The sequence below is a fragment of the Pristiophorus japonicus genome, chromosome 3, assembly GCF_044704955.1.
Source record: "Pristiophorus japonicus isolate sPriJap1 chromosome 3, sPriJap1.hap1, whole genome shotgun sequence".
NCBI lineage: Eukaryota > Metazoa > Chordata > Chondrichthyes > Pristiophoridae > Pristiophorus > Pristiophorus japonicus.
Window position 1 is genome coordinate 286,426,765 of NC_091979.1, and position 16,823 is coordinate 286,443,587.

The following is a 16,823-nucleotide window of genomic DNA, read 5'->3' on the forward strand; positions in this document are numbered from 1 at the left end:
GAATACTCACCATTTGTTTGGATGTGTGCAGCTCCCACAACACTCAAGAAGCTCAACACCATCCAGGATAAAGCTGCCCACTTAAATGTCACCATATCCATCACCTTAAACAGTCACTCCCTCCATCACTGGTACAACATGGCTGCAGTGTGTGCCATCTATAAGATGCATCTCCCAAAAAACTGACAATCCCTACCATCTAGAATGACAAGGCAACAGGCGGATGGGAACACCACCACCTCCATGTTCCCCTCCAAGTCACATACCATCCTGACTAGAAAATATATCACCGTGCTTTCATCGTTGCTGGGTCAAAATCCTGGAGCTCCCTCCCTAACAGCACTGTGGGAGTACCTTCACCACACGAACTGGAATGATTCAAGGCAGCGGCTCACCACCAGTTTCTCAAGGGCAATAAATGCTGGCTTTGCCATCTTGTAAAGGAATTTTAAAATTCAGCTAATTGAGCACAGACTATGGATCGAACCAGAGATCTTCCTGCTCTATATGACTAGTTACTCAGTGGATATATTCACTGAGCCATCAGGGGAGCCTATTAGACCTGCTTAATGTAAAGTAAAGCTTCCTCAACTGTGCCTCGACAATGTACCTCAATCTCAACATCAGAACAGCACCAAATGCTGCAGCAGTGTGAATGTTACTATATCTTGCCAAAACTCAGTTAGATTGCCAATTTAGCCAGATTTTGTACTTGGTAACTGGCTGCTGGGGAGTACTGAACAGTCACTGAGTTGACTCTTGACCAGAGATATCTCTATCTTCAGGACTGTATGGGCCGGATTTTCAGCTTTCGGGGTTTTTCGGTGAAAACGGTAGCGATACATGAAACTTACCATTTTTAGACAGAATTTTTGGCCTTTACGTCTGCGCCAGGGGCGCATTGGTCAGGGAAGTGTTACACAAGTAGTCGCAGCGCAAAGCGCGAGTTCGGCAGCTTTAGTCCGGGAGCCGGTAGCGCTGAGAGGCGCCTTGGGGAAGGGGGAGGGGGGAAAAAAGAAAAAAAACATTCCAAAAAACATTCCAAAAATATTTACAAGACCCTTAACTATCTAATCATTGCAAAAAAATTAAAAATTATAACTTTAACTTACATTTTTTGCAGGATTTCATACTTACCGCTGCTGGCAGGGCTGCACTGACAGGTTTGACCTGTCGCTATTCTGGGCGCGGCGTACGGGTCGGGAGTGCGCCGAAACTCGGTTGCAAGCGCACCTCTCCCCAGTGGTGCTTGGAAGCGTCGTCAGGTACCTGAGAATCCTGCCCAGGATTTGCGACCAGCTTTTCGCCGCAGAGGGTCAAATCGCGGTGAAAATCCTGTCATAAACCTGCCGAAAATTCGGCCCTAAAGGGGAGGTGCAACGAGACCTGGGTGTCATGGTACATCAGTCATTGAAGGTTGGCATGCAGGTACAGCAGGCGGTAAAGAAAGCAAATGGCATGTTGGCCTTCATAGCGAGGGGATTTGAGTACAGGGGCAGGGAGGTGTTACTACAGTTGTACAGGGCCTTGGTGAGGCCACACCTGGAGTATTGTGTACAGTTTTGGTCTCCTAACTTGAGGAAGGACATTCTTGCTATTGAGGGAGTGCAGCGAAGATTCACCAGACTGATTCCCGGGATGGCGGGACTGACATATCAAGAAAGACTGGATCAACTGGGCTTGTATTCACTGGAGTTCAGAAGAATGAGAGGGGATCTCATAGAAACATTTAAAATTCTGACTGGTTTAGACAGGTTAGATGCAGGAAGAATGTTCCCAATGTTGGGGATGTCCAGAACCAGGGGTCACAGTCTAAGGATAAGGGGTAAGCCATTTAGGACTGAGATGAAGAGAAACTTCTTCACCCAGAGAGTGGTGAACCTGTGGAATTCTCTACCACAGAAAGTTGTTGAGGCCAATTCACTAAATATAGTCAAAAAGGAGTTAGATATAGTCCATACTACTAGGGGGATCAAGGGGTATGGCGAGAAAGCAGAAATGGGTTACTGAAGTTGCATGTTCAGCCATGAACTCATTGAATGGCAGTGCAGGCTCGAAGGGCCGAATGGCCTACTCCTGCACCTATTTTCTATGTTTCCATATAATATCTGAATGACCTCCAAGATTGTTAGTTATTGTGAGTGAGAGCCAATCATGTGATGGCTAACTTTGGGTGCTGCGTGTGATATTGCTTGTTATGTTTAATAGTCTCTGTATCTTGAAAGTCGTGACATAGAAATAGTAGCAATGATTTATTGGAATTAATTAAAATCGTCAGATGTGACCTGCTGTAATCATTTTTCCATTAGCTATTTAATCATTCTCTTGACAGAAACAGAGCAAAACACTTTTATCACTATGGTTTTATCCAAGAATACGTGTTATTAATTAATGTTTTTGGGTCATCGGTTAACTAAATGCAGTTACCTAATGTATAGAATACTTTAGCTCACCTTTCACTACACATTGAACACATTTTCCTGGTAATCTAATCAAAATTACTTGGCTCATTTTTCTTCCATTTGAATTTTAATGTATTGTGTTATAAACTGAACAGTTTTAGAAATAGAAAATGTTGAAAATGCACAAGTCAAGCAGGAACTGAACAAGTAATGCAAATTCAATTCTGATGAGGAGGCCTATCTGAATCATTAGCCAACCTTTACTGTATGCTTCCAGCAGGTTTGGTTTTTATTTCATATTTTCACCATTTGGCAGGAGGGGGGTTCTTATGTCTGATTTCCAATTAATAAAAAAGTGAGTGCTTCTAGGTTATTTGTGATTCCTTTGTAAAGTTGTCACACTTCCATGAGAGTTTGGCTCCAGATTATAATCTCTTTTATTCTTCTGCATTTAAAAAAAATAGCTTCTTTCTTAGCTCTAATTTTCAATGATCTGTACTTCCTGATTCAGAGCCTGCAATGGAAACTCGAGCAAATTGCATTCCTTGCAAAAATATCAAAGTACCTTATTAGCACCCTGAAGAGTATTGCACTTTCACTGATGTTCCTAGGAGAAAGGAGGGGAATTTATGGTGGAAATGCTGCTGGCACAGATTTAAGCGCGCACAGATGTAACATTTTTAAGATATAGATCGATTTAGTTTGAAAAATGTAATCAATGCAGAATGCTCTCTGATGATCTGTCAGCCTTTGATTTGCATTGCTCTCCAGCTTCTTCAATGCCTTTTGCTCCCTTATTACCAGTTAAAGCCTGTCTGGGCATCCTTCTTAAGGTCTCTTTTTTCTGTTGTCTTTAATATTTAGTGTTTCTTTTATATCACAAGTCTGGACTAATGCTTCTTGTTGACTTCTAGCCACTACTGTCCTAGCCCGTATGACCTTCAAAGTGATCCACAATCAATAGTATATCTCTGAGCTGACCATAGCGCAGTAAAACCAATGTTGCAAACAAGGGCTTCTTAGAGCATGAAATCTTAGTAAGAGAAGCTGTGTCAGGTGTGTTAAAGTTGAAAATCTACCCGTGTGTATGTCTAGCCGGTGAACATCGCAGATTATTTGGCGGTCAGGGCACGATGGCCGAGTCAAATCCTGTCCTGACCTGACACCCACGGCAGTCGGAGCATGCTGATCAGGAGAATACAGTCTGATTTTGGCCCTCCCTAGTCTACAACCACCCACACTACCCCAGCTGAAATGAGTAGGCTCAGCAACGAATGAGGACCAAACCCGGCTCTGTCTGTTGGACACATTGCACCATGAGGGAAGGTTTTCCTCTGATCACTTTTAGCAGCACAGTTATAATTGTGAGCATAAGTAGCAAACAAAGGAGCTCTCTCTACATGGTGAATTTACCCATAGATGAAGTAACTGATTTCTTTGGTATATTGGTCAACTGGAGTTAGCTTTGGTGGGATTAGTTTTGGATTGCTCCAGCAAACAACTGGCAGTCATCATTGGTCAAATGGTGTGCAATAAACTTCTAAGGATCTATAGGTTGATAATTAAAAGTAGCTGGTAGCACAGGCATTGAAGATTCAGTGACTTCCACACAAAGGTGTGCTCTACAACAGAATGAGCGTGGCATTTTGCATACAGCAGAAGGACTCAACTGGAGATTTGCACTTAAGAAGCCAAATTCTTGCCAAGGAGCAGACTCTAGACAGACTCTACATGTCACAGTCATGAGTAGTTTCCAGCAAATCTTTCAATTTATTTTTAATTTTCTTGCCAATTTTCTCCCCTGGTCAACATTTTTCCCATGTTCGTCTAGCACTTTTCCCAAGTGGTCAATATTGACAGTGAGTGTCGGTCAGCTATTTGACTGTAGCAGGCATCACAACTGAGCCCGATCCTGTCCTCCCTGGATATCCCCACGTGCCCTTCCAAGCATGTCGGATACCGATCAGGACGAAGAATGCTGGCCAATCTTTCTCTGCCTAATTCAAGAGTTCTAAGGCTATTTTATGCACCCATATTGTCACACCATGTTAGATCAGCGAATGCAGCATAGAATAGGGATTGAACTTGCAGACTTCCTGGTCTGTATGGCTCAACTACTTGCCGGATAAATTTGACGAGTCATTGGGCGACATCTTGCAATTTATATATTTTTTTAATTTCTCATTTTGACCAGGAATTATCCATATTGCTTTCAAATAATCCTAATCAAAGGACAGAGCCATAAACATTGCATGCTTGGAACCCCAAAGCCCAAAGCTGCAATAATATTAAAAACACATTATTATTTTCAATTTTCTTCAAGACTAATTTTTCGAAAATGAATTGCACAAACCATTTTAATTAGCATACAACTGCATTGTGAAAGGGATTCTACATAAAAAGGATCGGTTACTGACATTAGATCCTACCTAACTTTTTTACTGTACCAATTTTCTCCCTCCTCTCCTGCCACTGATGACTGGGCTACAATTCCACAGGTAAAGGTCGCCCTTCTGTATCTTGCACAAAATACCACCATTCCCATACATGAACCCTGACAGTGTGTCAGCAGGTTATTCAGCCCAGGAGGCATTATAATTGGCCATGTTCCTAGCAAAACGACACTGGATAATCACGAGGTGCTGAAGCCAATGGTAACATCCCTATTGTTGCTCTGGCTGAGTTCAGCTGACACAGTATAGACTTGGGATCAAGGCTGGAATTTTCAGATGTAAGAATGGGTGGGTTGGATGTGTGTGTGTGTGTGTGTGTGTGTGTGTATGTGCGTGTGTGGGGGGGCGGGGGGAGAACTGAAAGTTGTACAAATGTAAAACCCGACCCCAACTCGCCCACTTTGAACTTTCACTCAGGAGGGGGGAGGGGGGAGGGGGATGCCAAGCTGCTGCCAGGTGAGTTAGCAATTTAAATATTGGCCGAAAATTGCAGCCTTACCGGGTGCGTATGAAGTGTGCACACACCCGGCGAGGTCTCGCAAAAGCCGGTTCACGGCATGCAATCCGCACGCACCAAGAACCGACTTTTCTGATTGGTCATAATTTCTTCAGACAGATTCTACGCATCCCCACAGGTTATTTGCCCAGCGAATGTCCTTCAAACTTTTACGCCTGGTAAAAGCAGGCGCATAACTTACTGTTACCAGCGTAGAGTTTTAAAACATAAAAAAAAAATAATTTAATCAGTTATTTTTGTTAGAAGCCCTGTCCATTAAAGTAAGTTTATTTTTAACCCTATTAAAGCACATAAAAATTCCAAAAATTATAATTTTTCTAAAACATTTACATTTAATTTCAATTAATTTTAAATATGGGAAGAGTTTTTTAAATTTATTGTGCTGTGGTTCTTGTTTTAGCGGGTTATTCTCATTGATAGTAATGGGAGCTCGTACAAACGGAGTTCCCACTTTTATCAATGAGAATACTCCAGTGACTGGTGGTCCAGGCCCACGCGATTCCAACACATACGTACCTCGAAGACATCTTCCCGTGAGCTGCGCAGCAAATGAAGGCCTCCGGCCGTAATCCTACGCTCCTCCGGGACCAACAGGTAGTTTCGTAGATTTTTTTTCAGGTCAGAGGCATTCGTACGAAGGAAGCCTCCGACGTCAATTTTCGGCCCATTGTAATGAGGCCGTTTGCCCTTACTTTTTGCAAGCTTAACTGCAGGCCGCCGAGGGTCCTGGGGCTCGAGTAGGAATGCTTCCTCCCAGCTCCCCACCTTCAGCCTGCCCCTCCCCAGGGTTGGGGATCTGACCCTACCACAGGGGATCACACCGCGCCCCCACCCCCCGGCCTGGGTCCAGCATTTACCTTGACTCTTGGTCCGTGTTCCCCGCATGAATGGAAGCTAGCCTGTCAATCAGGCCGACTTCCGGGCGGGGACCCCCCAGGCGGGGAACCCCCCCCCCATTTACATCGCACGCATGATGTGGAGTTAATCCCGAACATCCGGGTTTCCCGTAGTCGCCCATGTCTCCCGAACTGTGCGGGTGGGAAACGGGAAAATCCAGCCCCAAATCTCAAGTTTCCTGTTCTGTATGGCTCAGCTATCCACGGGTTAAATTCCCAAACCAAACTCTACTGTCAGTGCTGACTTGCTCACACCTCCTGAACCAAAGGCTGCTACTGTATTCACACATTTTCTGAGAGAGTTTTCAAACAGTGTTAACTCTGTCTAGGTCATTCCTGGTACTGCTAATGTTTCTTGAGGTACTCAAAATGTGTCAATATCTTTATCAGTAGCAGTACAATTGAAACATTTATACTGTGCACATGCACAGAGAAAATTTTATAAACCCCTATTCCCACTCTCCCCAGCTTCTGAAAAATGAAAGCTTATTCTCTGTCATTACTGGCCAGCCTACCTTAGAACCAAACTGTCATTGAAAACAGGGCAGGTTCTAATATGGAATAAGTTAACCGGATAGTTTGAACTATAAGATTTTTCTGTGCAATATTAGAGCCATTGTTCTTTTTTTTTCCCCAGACACAATGGGTTAGACTTTCCACTTTCAGGCTAAGGCCGAAAAAAATGGGCCTTGTTCCAGCGATGCGGGATCTATCGCCCGTGCTGATCGCCGGCTCAAGGCCCATTTTTTTTTTGTGCGATTTTCCACTCGGCCTTAGCTCAGCGATGTCAAATCTCAGCGATCTCACGATCGCCCAAAGAAAAAGGAAGTGAATGAAAAAAAAAGCTTCCCTAGCAACACATTACTGCACATGTGCAGGTTGATTTTTTTTCAGGTTGATGCTCCTTCCTGTGTTTTGAGAGGTCAAGGGTCTTCACACATGCTCAGAAGCTCTGTGTGGGTCTGGGAGAGAGAGAGAGAGAGAGAGAGAGAAGAAAGGAAGCAGGTATTTTGAGCAACTCTAAAAATCAGATAAATTTAAAGAATGGCGGGAGCTGCAGGAAAATGAAGGGCCAAGCCCTTCAGCGAGGAGGCCAATGAGGCCCCAGTGAACAGTGTCAGCACGAGGTGGGAGGATCTGACACAAGGTGGGCATGGGAAACCTCCACCCCGTGCATATCGGAGGATTTGGGCAGAGATTTACCGACGTGGTCATGTCGGCATCTAATGAAGCCTGGACACCGGACCAGTGCCGCAAAAGATGGAACTGTCTACTGGCGGCTGCAAGAGTAAGTTGAAATTTAAATTTGGAATCATCCATATTTATTATTTAATGTTGCATGGAAAATCTAATTAGAATCTGCAATGTTATCTCGTAATCTTTAAGCATGACTAAAAGTAACTAAATTAGGATTAAAATTATTACATTTATGCACCGCAACATAAATTTGAATGTTACAGTATGAAATATCTTATTCCTATGCAATGTAGTGCAAACTTGAATTTGAACTTATAAATCTGTCAGTCCTAAATGTTTATTACCAAATCCATCTGCTTATGCCATGCAATGTTACCTTATATATTACAGAAGATGATATCCATCAACCAGCGGGAGCAACGCAGGACGGGCGGGGCTGTGCCATGCTGCAGTCACTCAACATCTACGAGGAGCTTGCAGTGGCCTTGGTGGGGCCAGAAAGCCGTTCGATCACAACCCGTGGTGTGGCCGAACTCACCCTATAGTCACGTGAGTAATGAGAACTGTGCATTGTGCAATGTGTGAATCCATAGTAAATATTTGTTACGCGGGTAATCCTATGCAATTATACTTTAATTTGATATATAATTCAGTTACACTATTGAGATGTACTATTGATCTTCAAATGAGGTCATGTTAGGCCTGGTGAGCACTTGTGCATATGAGCTAATGGTAATGTTTTGAGTTCTTGAAAAATTGAGATGAATTGATTTGCATTGTTAAACGTTGTTTATAACTTCCATTTGTCTTTCAAAGGTCAACAAGTATTGATGGCGTCAACGGACACGTCCTTTGACCAATCAGGAAACTCCCAGGCGGAAGAGCCAGAGGAGGAGCCAGTGCAGACTCCTGTTGCGGCTGTGCGTGAGCAGGAGGAGGAGGGGGAGGAGGAACAGGAGACTTTTTTGTGGCGGAGGGGGGGCGGTGGGTGAACAACTTGCGGCCATCTCTTTTGAGACAGATGAGGCACCGGGACCAAGCGGTGTGCAGGTGATGACACCTAGGCGCGTGACATTGCAGACGCCGACCCCACGGCGGTCCGGTCAGCGTGATATGCACTCGCCTGCCACGGAGGACCTGATGGAGAGCTTACTTTCCCTGTGCAGGGAGACGGTCGCGATCGGTCGCGACCTTATCCAGGGGTTCGCGGGTTTCTCAGCCAATTGGAGCCAGTTCTCCACAACCTGGAGCGAGTTCTGTTCGCCCTTCTCCAGCTGGTCTTCTGAGCAGTCACAGACTGCTCGGGAGACGTTGGAGACGATCAGGGAGCAGACAGCCGCAACAAATGCCCTACGGCACGCGTTGCTGGCTGGACACTGCGCTGCACCCCAAGGTGTCGTGTCCACTCGCAGCGAGATCCCAAGCACACAAGCGTGTACGGAGGATACAGTTCCTCCTGACTCGGAAGTAGAGCCTGAGGCTTCTGCTTCCGCTCCGTTACCTCCACCACGGCCGGAAGTCTTACTGTCCCACTCTGCACAATGTCTTGGTGTCGGTCTGCGCAGACCAAAACGGGCGGGTGGGGTGCGAACACGGGGTGGGACAGGATCTGGAGGGAAACGTGGCCACAGGTAGGGAGGGGGGAGTGCTTCTCAATAGTTCACTTGTTATTATCACTTTATTATTTTCTTGTTATTCTTACTAAATTGGGCACTTGTATTCAATACTTAAATATTCACTTGTTACCATTACTTAACTGTTCACTTTCCACTCTTTCTGAAATGGTCACTTGTTCTTTAAAACTTAAATGTTCAATTTCTTCTAACGTTTTGGGGATTTTGAGGGAAGGGTGGGTTGGTGCGGGGGGTGGGGGGTTGGAGGGAGGGTGTTGTTTATTATTTCTTTAAAAAAATGTTGTTTCTTAATAAAAAAAAAATTTCTACAACTTTTGTACCTTCTCACTTAGTTACATAAGTTTTACAACGTACAGTTTTTCATGCATATTTGTTTATTCTGTTTCCCCATGGAAATGAAACTTTTGATTAACCGTAACTGTAATTGAACGTTTGAATATCAATAATAGTTCATGCGAAGCGTTCATTAATGAGCTGCTGACGCAAAAGCTTAGCGGCCGTGTAACTGCCACTGGCTACTGGTCTTCGGGAAAGGTGTGGTGATACCGGTGCTAGATCGCCATGCTGATTAAGCTCCCCTATGTCCTCGCCCTCCTGTTCCTCCTCTTCATCTTCGCCAGCTGCCTCTTGTGTCTCATCTCCTTCTGGAGGTGGACCTGCAGCATGATCTGGCATTATTTGCCCTCTCTTTATAGCTAGGTTTTGCAGCATGCAACACACCACAATAAACTCTGCTACCTGATCAGGGCGGTACTGGAGGCTGCCTCCAGAATGATCCAGGAATCTGAAGCGCTGCTTTAGGACTCCAATTGTCTTTTCAACGATGTTGCGAGTTGCTATGTGACTTTCATTATACCGTCTCTGTGCTTCAGTGACATAGGGGTCATGAGCCAACTGGTAAGCCCATATCCTTTATCCCCCAGTATCCAACCGTGACCTTCTGGCTGATTGGCAAACAGGTCGGGGAGAGCACTTTCACGCAAGGTGTGCGCATCATGGATGCTGCCAGGAAATATAGCATTTACTGTCAGAATTGTTTGATTGTAGTCGACAACAAGCTGCACATTTAGTGAGTGGAACCCCTTTCTGTTACAAAACACCTCCACGTTCTTTAAGGGTGCTTTCAGGGCAATGTGCGTGCAGTCTATTGCTCCCTGCACCTTGGGGAAGTCTGCTATTCTCGAGAAACCCAAAGCCCTCTCGGCCTGTGCCTCCCTGGTCATTGGGAAGCTTATGAAGTCCATCCTTCGAACGTGAAGGGCTTCAGTCACCTGTTGAATACAGCAGTGTGTAGCGTGCTGAGAGATATGGCAGATGTCGCCAGCTGAAGCCTGAAAAGATCCCGATGCATAAAAGACTAGGGCAGCAGTAACCTTCACCTCAACTGACAGTGCGGTTCTGATGCTGCTGGAAGGCTGCAGATCATCCTTGATGAGTTGACATATCTCATCGATGACCTCCTTCCGGAATCGCAGCCTCCTAAGACAAGTATTTTCAGACAAGTTCAGGTAGGATTGCTTCTCCAAGTACCTTCCCTGGCTATACGGTTTCCTCCTCTGTCTTCGTCTATGCATTTCTCTGCCACCTCTTCGATTGATCCTTTCAGTAACCAGTGTGTGAGCAGTTGCAATTAAAGGCAGGGAAAGCATAGGCCCCATAATCACTATCAATATCAATAATTACTTTCACTGATTTTAATAATCTCGCTACTCTATACTCTCTAATCACTGTAGTTCGCCCTCTCCCGGGATGGCGGGACTGACATATCAAGAAAGAATGGATCAACTGGGCTTGTATTCACTGGAGTTCAGAAGAATGAGAGGGGATCTCATAGAAACGTTTAAAATTCTGACGGGTTTAGACAGGTTAGATGCAGGAAGAATGTTCCCGATGTTGGGGAAGTCCAGAACCAGGGGTCACAGTCTAAGGATAAGGGGTAAGCCATTTAGGACCGAGATGAGGAGAAACTTCTTCACCCAGAGAGTGGTGAACCTGTGGAATTCTCTACCACAGAAAGTAGTTGAGGCCAATTCACTAAATATATTCAAAAAGGAGTTAGATGTAGTCCTTACTACTAAGGGGATCAAGGGGTATGGCGAGAAATCAGGAATGGGGTACTGAGGTTGCATGTTCAGCCATGAACTCATTGAATGGCGGTGCAGGCTCGAAGGGCCGTATGGCCTACTCCTGCACCTATTTTCTATGTTTCTATGCTATATACCAGTGAGTTTGATAAGCCCCAACAATATTAAATAACTTCACTATGTAAAAGCTATTTACTAAATAATTCCAATACATGAGATCTATTTAGCATAAATAAGTTGATAATACCTATTCATATTCCCTATCCCAAATTTCAGAGTAAAATTTTCTTCAATTTTACTCTCTACATGACTCTCAACTAATTCTCCACCCTTCCTCCGAAGTTAAAAATGCCGTCCGTAGTGCCCATTTCCTTCTCTTAGGCCCTGAAAAAGCAACTATTTTTCAGCGCTCTTTTGGGCCTTGCATCGGCCCAGCGAAGTGCATGCTAGGTGCCGAAACTTGGGATGGGCCTTGTGTGGGCGATCATCTCGGCGATCAAAGTGGAAACTTGGGGGGCCTATTTTTCCGGCGATGTTTTGGGCCTACTTTCGACTTTTTGCTCAAAATGGACGATCGAGGTCCGTTTTGGGCAATAGATGGGCCATAGATGGGCGATGTGAAGTGGAAAGTTTAGCCCTATGGGCCCGAACTTGGTGGCCTTACCACCTACTGCCGCAGGGCTTTTTGGGTGGTCTCCCCTCGGTGCCCTTTTTGTGGAGGCCTCCCGCTGGTGGGAGGGGAGTACCGCTGGGAACCGCCCATTGACGGCTGCTGGTGCGCAAGACGCGCAAGTGTCCTCCCGCCCGCCGAGCTGCCAGATCGGTGCGGGCGGGAGTCGGCGGCAGCAGGGGGAAGGATCGCTGCGTGAAGGCAGTTCTAACCCCAATGCTAAATGTGAAGACCTGCAAAAAAAGGTTAGTGAACTTTAAATTTTTTTTTGCAGCGATTTATGTGGATGCGGTCCCCTAAAGTTGTTCCAGTGTTTGTTTTTGTATGTAAATTTTTATTTTTTGCTGCTCCCCCCTCCCTGGGCCCCACTCAATCCTCGGCGGCCGACCTTAAAACCAAACTGTCATTTGCCACTGAGATTGGGAGCTCCTGCCCGCTGCCGCCCAGATTCTCAGCGTAAGCCCTTTTTAACTGCCGGTTTGGTCTTTCAAGGACTTTTTTTTTTATATAAACAAAACTCCCCCCCCCGCCACCCAAAGTACCATCAGGTATATCAGTACTCCTTTGGGCGGAACTTAGCTTCCAACAAGTTCGGGCCCTATATCAAAATAAATTTAAATTATGACAAATTCTACAATTAATTTGCCCAAAAATTACATACTTGGATAAAGACTTCCACATGATGGAACTGGTGAATAGTGTGTTGGAGTTAATCATCTGGATTAGCTATTATATTCTGTGGAAGCAACAGTTAATTTCCAATCATTTATAGCAGTTTTTAAACATTTGCTTCTGCTGCTTAGGCCCTTCAGTTTATATTTTCTTTGTGATCAGAATAGATATTCCGTCTCCAGCATGGTATGTACTTTTATGAATTAAAATGTGAATAACCATATTGTTTCATTTCTAAATGCATCTGTTTCCCATTTCGATTGGCAATATTTCCATTGCAATGTCACAAATAATTACAGTCACCACCCAAATTGATCACTAGGAAGGTATGTCAAGATTTGTTTTATATAATCCAGGAATGATTTTACAAAGAGGTGCACTTCAAGATGTTTGAAAGTGACCTATGTTGATCGTGTCACCTCCGTCTTGTCATTTAATGTCTGGATAATTTCTTCCATTTTGTGTTTTATTGTTGCATTAAAATAGACTGCCATGACTTTGTTTTAATTGTCTGAAAATGACCTAACATAAGTGAACTGATAATTTTGAGAATTTAACCCTCAAGTCAATTAAATTACTCAAATTGATCTCGCCAACTGCGTATAAAGATGTAGATTTATTTTAGCTACAATTTTTAGATTTAATTCAAGCATAGGTCACTTTCAAACATCTTGAAGTGCACCACTTTGTAAAATCATTTCTGGATTATATAAAACAAATCTTGACATACATTCCAAGTAATGATTTTCAATTTTAAACTGGGTCGTGATTATTCAAACTGATAATTTGTTATAATTCTGATTTCTGTTTTGCCGTGACTTATAATGCAATTGATCTTGAATAAGCAGCACCCTGGTGGATAAAGGCACCACATGGTACAGCACTACACCATATGGGTTAGAAGGTCCTAGGTTTTGGGATATAAATAAGATTGGACTTGGCTCTGATGTCCCCCTGCCTGCTGGCACTGTTTAGAAATAGTCAGTTTTGTGAAGAGCCGCTGGTTGTAAATGCTAAACTGTATCCCAGCAAGACTCAGCACCTTCAGGAGAGGAGTGGGAAAAATGGAAAAGAGCAAACTACCTAAGTAGCTATTATTGTCATTTTTTTCTCCAATCTTACTGTGTTGCTTTCACAGCTTGTATCAAGAAAACATCAATCATATCATCAGCATAGGCAGTCCATCGGAATCGAGGAAGACTTGCTTCCACTCTTCAAAAAAAAAGAGTTCTTAAGTGACTGAACAGTCCAATACAAGAACCACAGTCGCTGTCACAGGCGTGACAGGTAGTCGTTGAGGGAAAGCGTGGGTGGGACTGGTTTGCCGCACGCTCTTTCCGCTGCCTGCGCTTCATTTCTGCATGCTCTCGGCGATGAGACTCAAGGTGCTCAGCGCCCTCTCGGATGCATTTCCTCCACTTACGGCGGTCTTTGGCCAGGGAATTGTCGGTGGGGAAGTTGCACTTTATCAGGAAGGCTTTGAGGGTGTCCTTGAAACTTTTCCTCTGCCCACCTTTGGCTTGTTTGCCGTGAAGGAGTTCCGAGAGGAGCGCTTGCTTTGGGAGTCTCGTGTCAGGCATGCAAACAATGTGGCCTGCCCAGCGGAGCTAATCGAATGTGCTCAGTGCTTCAATGCTGGGGATCTTGGCCTGGTCGAGGACGCTAACGTTGGTGCGCCTGTCCTCCCAGGGGATTTGTGAGATCTTGTGGAGACATCGTCGGTGGCATTTCTCCAGCGACTTGAGGTGTTTACTGTACATGGTCCATGTCTCTGAGCCATACAGGAGGACGGGTATTGCTACAGCCCTGTAGACCATGAGCTTGGTGGCAGATTTGAGGGCCTGATCTTCGAACCATATGCAGTACACAACCACTTACAGTTTTACTAAAGATTCTTAAACAGTCTTTTGCGTGATATAATCCTTCCTTCACTATTATCAAGTACCACAAAAAAAAAGGTAAATTTTCTCTGAATGCACGTCTGATTGCATGGAGTATTGCAGGCATGCTGACACATTACTCATAAACACAATGCTATCACTGAACCACAGCTAGTCTGTTAGCTGGGACACTTATAGCTCACTGGATACGTGTCATAACTTAAAGGGAAAGTAAAGACAGCAAACAATATTTCCTCAAGACACACAGACCCCTTAATAATCAACTTCCATGCTGCCTCTCGTCAACATCATCTGAAGATATAATGTCAGGTTCCACATGACGATACCCAGCTCTACCTCACCACCACCTCTCTTGACCTCTCCACTGCCTGTGTGTTGTCAGACTGCTTGTTTAACATCCAGTACTGGACGAGCCACAATTTCCTCCAGTTAAACACTGGGAAAACTGAAGCACTCATATTCAGCCCCCAGCAGCAACTTTGTTCCCTCGTCACAAATTCCATCCACTATGCTGGCCAATCTCTGAGGCTGAACCAGATTGCTCGCAACCTCAGCGTCCTAATTGTCCAAAGCTGAGCTCCCATATCCTCTCCGTCAGAAAGACCACCTACTTCCACCTTTAACATTGCCCGTCTCAACCTCTGCCTCAGCTTATCTGTTGCTGAAACTCTCATTCATGCTTTTGTTACTCCAGACTCGACTATTCCAATGCTCTCCTAAACAGCCTCCTAACTTCCAGCCTCCACAAAACTCTGCTGCCCATATGTTAACCCACACTAAGTGCCATTCATCCATAGAAACATAGAAATTAGGTGCAGGAGCAGGCCATTCGAGCTTGGCTGATCATTCAACCTCAGTACCCCTTTCCTGCTTTCTCTCCATACCCCTTGATCCCTTTGGCCGTAAGGGCCATATCTAACTCCCTTCTGAATATATCTAACGAACTGGACTCAACAACCTTCTGCGGTAGAGAGTTCCACAGATTAATCACTCTCCTCATCTCGGTCCTAAATGGCTTACCCCTTATTCTTAAGACTGTGACCCTGGTTCTGGAACTCCCCAGCAACGGGAACATTCTTCCTGCCTCTAACCTGTCCAGTCCCGTCAGAATTCTATATGTTTCTATGAGATCCCCTCTCATTCTTCTAAACTCCAGTGGATACAGTCTCTCCTCATATGTCAGTCCTGCCATCCCAGGAATCAGTCTGGTGAACCTTTGCTGTACTCCCTCAATAGCAAGAACATCCTTCCTCAGATTAGGGGATCAAAACTGAATACAATATTCCAGGTGTAGCCTCACCAAGGCTCTGTACAACTGCGGTAAGACCTCCCTGCTCCTATACTCAAATCTTCTAGCTATGAAGGCCAACATGCCATTTGCCTTCTTCACCACCTGCTGTACCTGCATGCCAAACTTCAATGACTGATGTACCATGACACCCAGGTCTCGTTGCACCTCCCTTTTCCTAATCTGTCACCATTCAGATAATATTGTGTCTTCCTGTTTTGGCCCCCAAAGTGGATAACCTCACATTTATCCACATTATACTGCATCTGCCATGCATTTGCCCACTTACCTAACTTGTCCCAGTCACCCTGCAGTCTCTTAGCATCCTCCTCACAGCTCACACTGCCACCCAGCTTAGTGTCAATCTGTAAACTTGGAGATATTACATTTAATTCCTTCATCTAAATCATTGATGTATATTGTAAATAGTTGGGTCCCAGCACTGAACCCTGCGGCACCCCACTGGTCACTGCCTGCCATTCTGAAAAGGGCCCCTTTATTCCGACTCTCTGCTTCCTGTCTGCCAACCAGTTCTCTATCAACAACAATACATTACCGCCAATACCATGTGCTTTAATTTTGCACACTAATCTCTTGTGTGGGACCTTGTCAAAAGCCTTTTGAAAGTCCAAATACACCACATCCACTGGTTCTCCCTTGTCCATCACTGAGCTCCCATTAAACTCTCACTTTCTGCTTATTCATGTATGTTTCTGTTTATATGAATTAATAGACAAGTTTTTTTTCTGGCAATTGTTATAAATATTGAATAAGTTATTAGGAGTGGAAGTTTATTGAGGATAGAAGCAAGTGATAGCAAAACTCAAAACCACCATCTCAAAGGACTTGTGACTTTGGTAGTTTAATTGGTTTATTGAGCTGTAAAGGACTTTTTCTTTTACAAATTATTCTTCACTTTTACTCAGTTCTCTCGATTTTTCCCCCTCATTTCTGATAAAGGTCAGTAGGCAGAGACAGGTCAGGAGATAGAATGTCACAAATGGTAAATGAGCATTGGACAAGTACCAAGGTGTAGATGGAAATGCTTGAAGGTAATCAGTGTGGCGGGCTTGAGTGGGGAGTGATGAAGCCACACTTATTGTTATAGA

General features: G+C 44.5%; 1 protein-coding gene and 1 long non-coding RNA gene across 2 annotated transcripts in view; one reads left to right on the forward strand and one right to left on the reverse strand.

Moving 5' to 3' along the window:
- LOC139260320 (serine/threonine-protein kinase 32C) overlaps nucleotides 1-16,823 on the reverse strand; it is a 455,645-nt gene that overhangs the window by 135,370 nt on the left and 303,452 nt on the right. The window lies entirely within an intron of this gene.
- Nucleotides 7,240-8,382, forward strand: LOC139259537 (uncharacterized). Its single transcript, XR_011592592.1, has 3 exons — nucleotides 7,240-7,556; nucleotides 7,856-8,014; nucleotides 8,282-8,382. It is a non-coding gene; the product is annotated as an uncharacterized lncRNA (long non-coding RNA).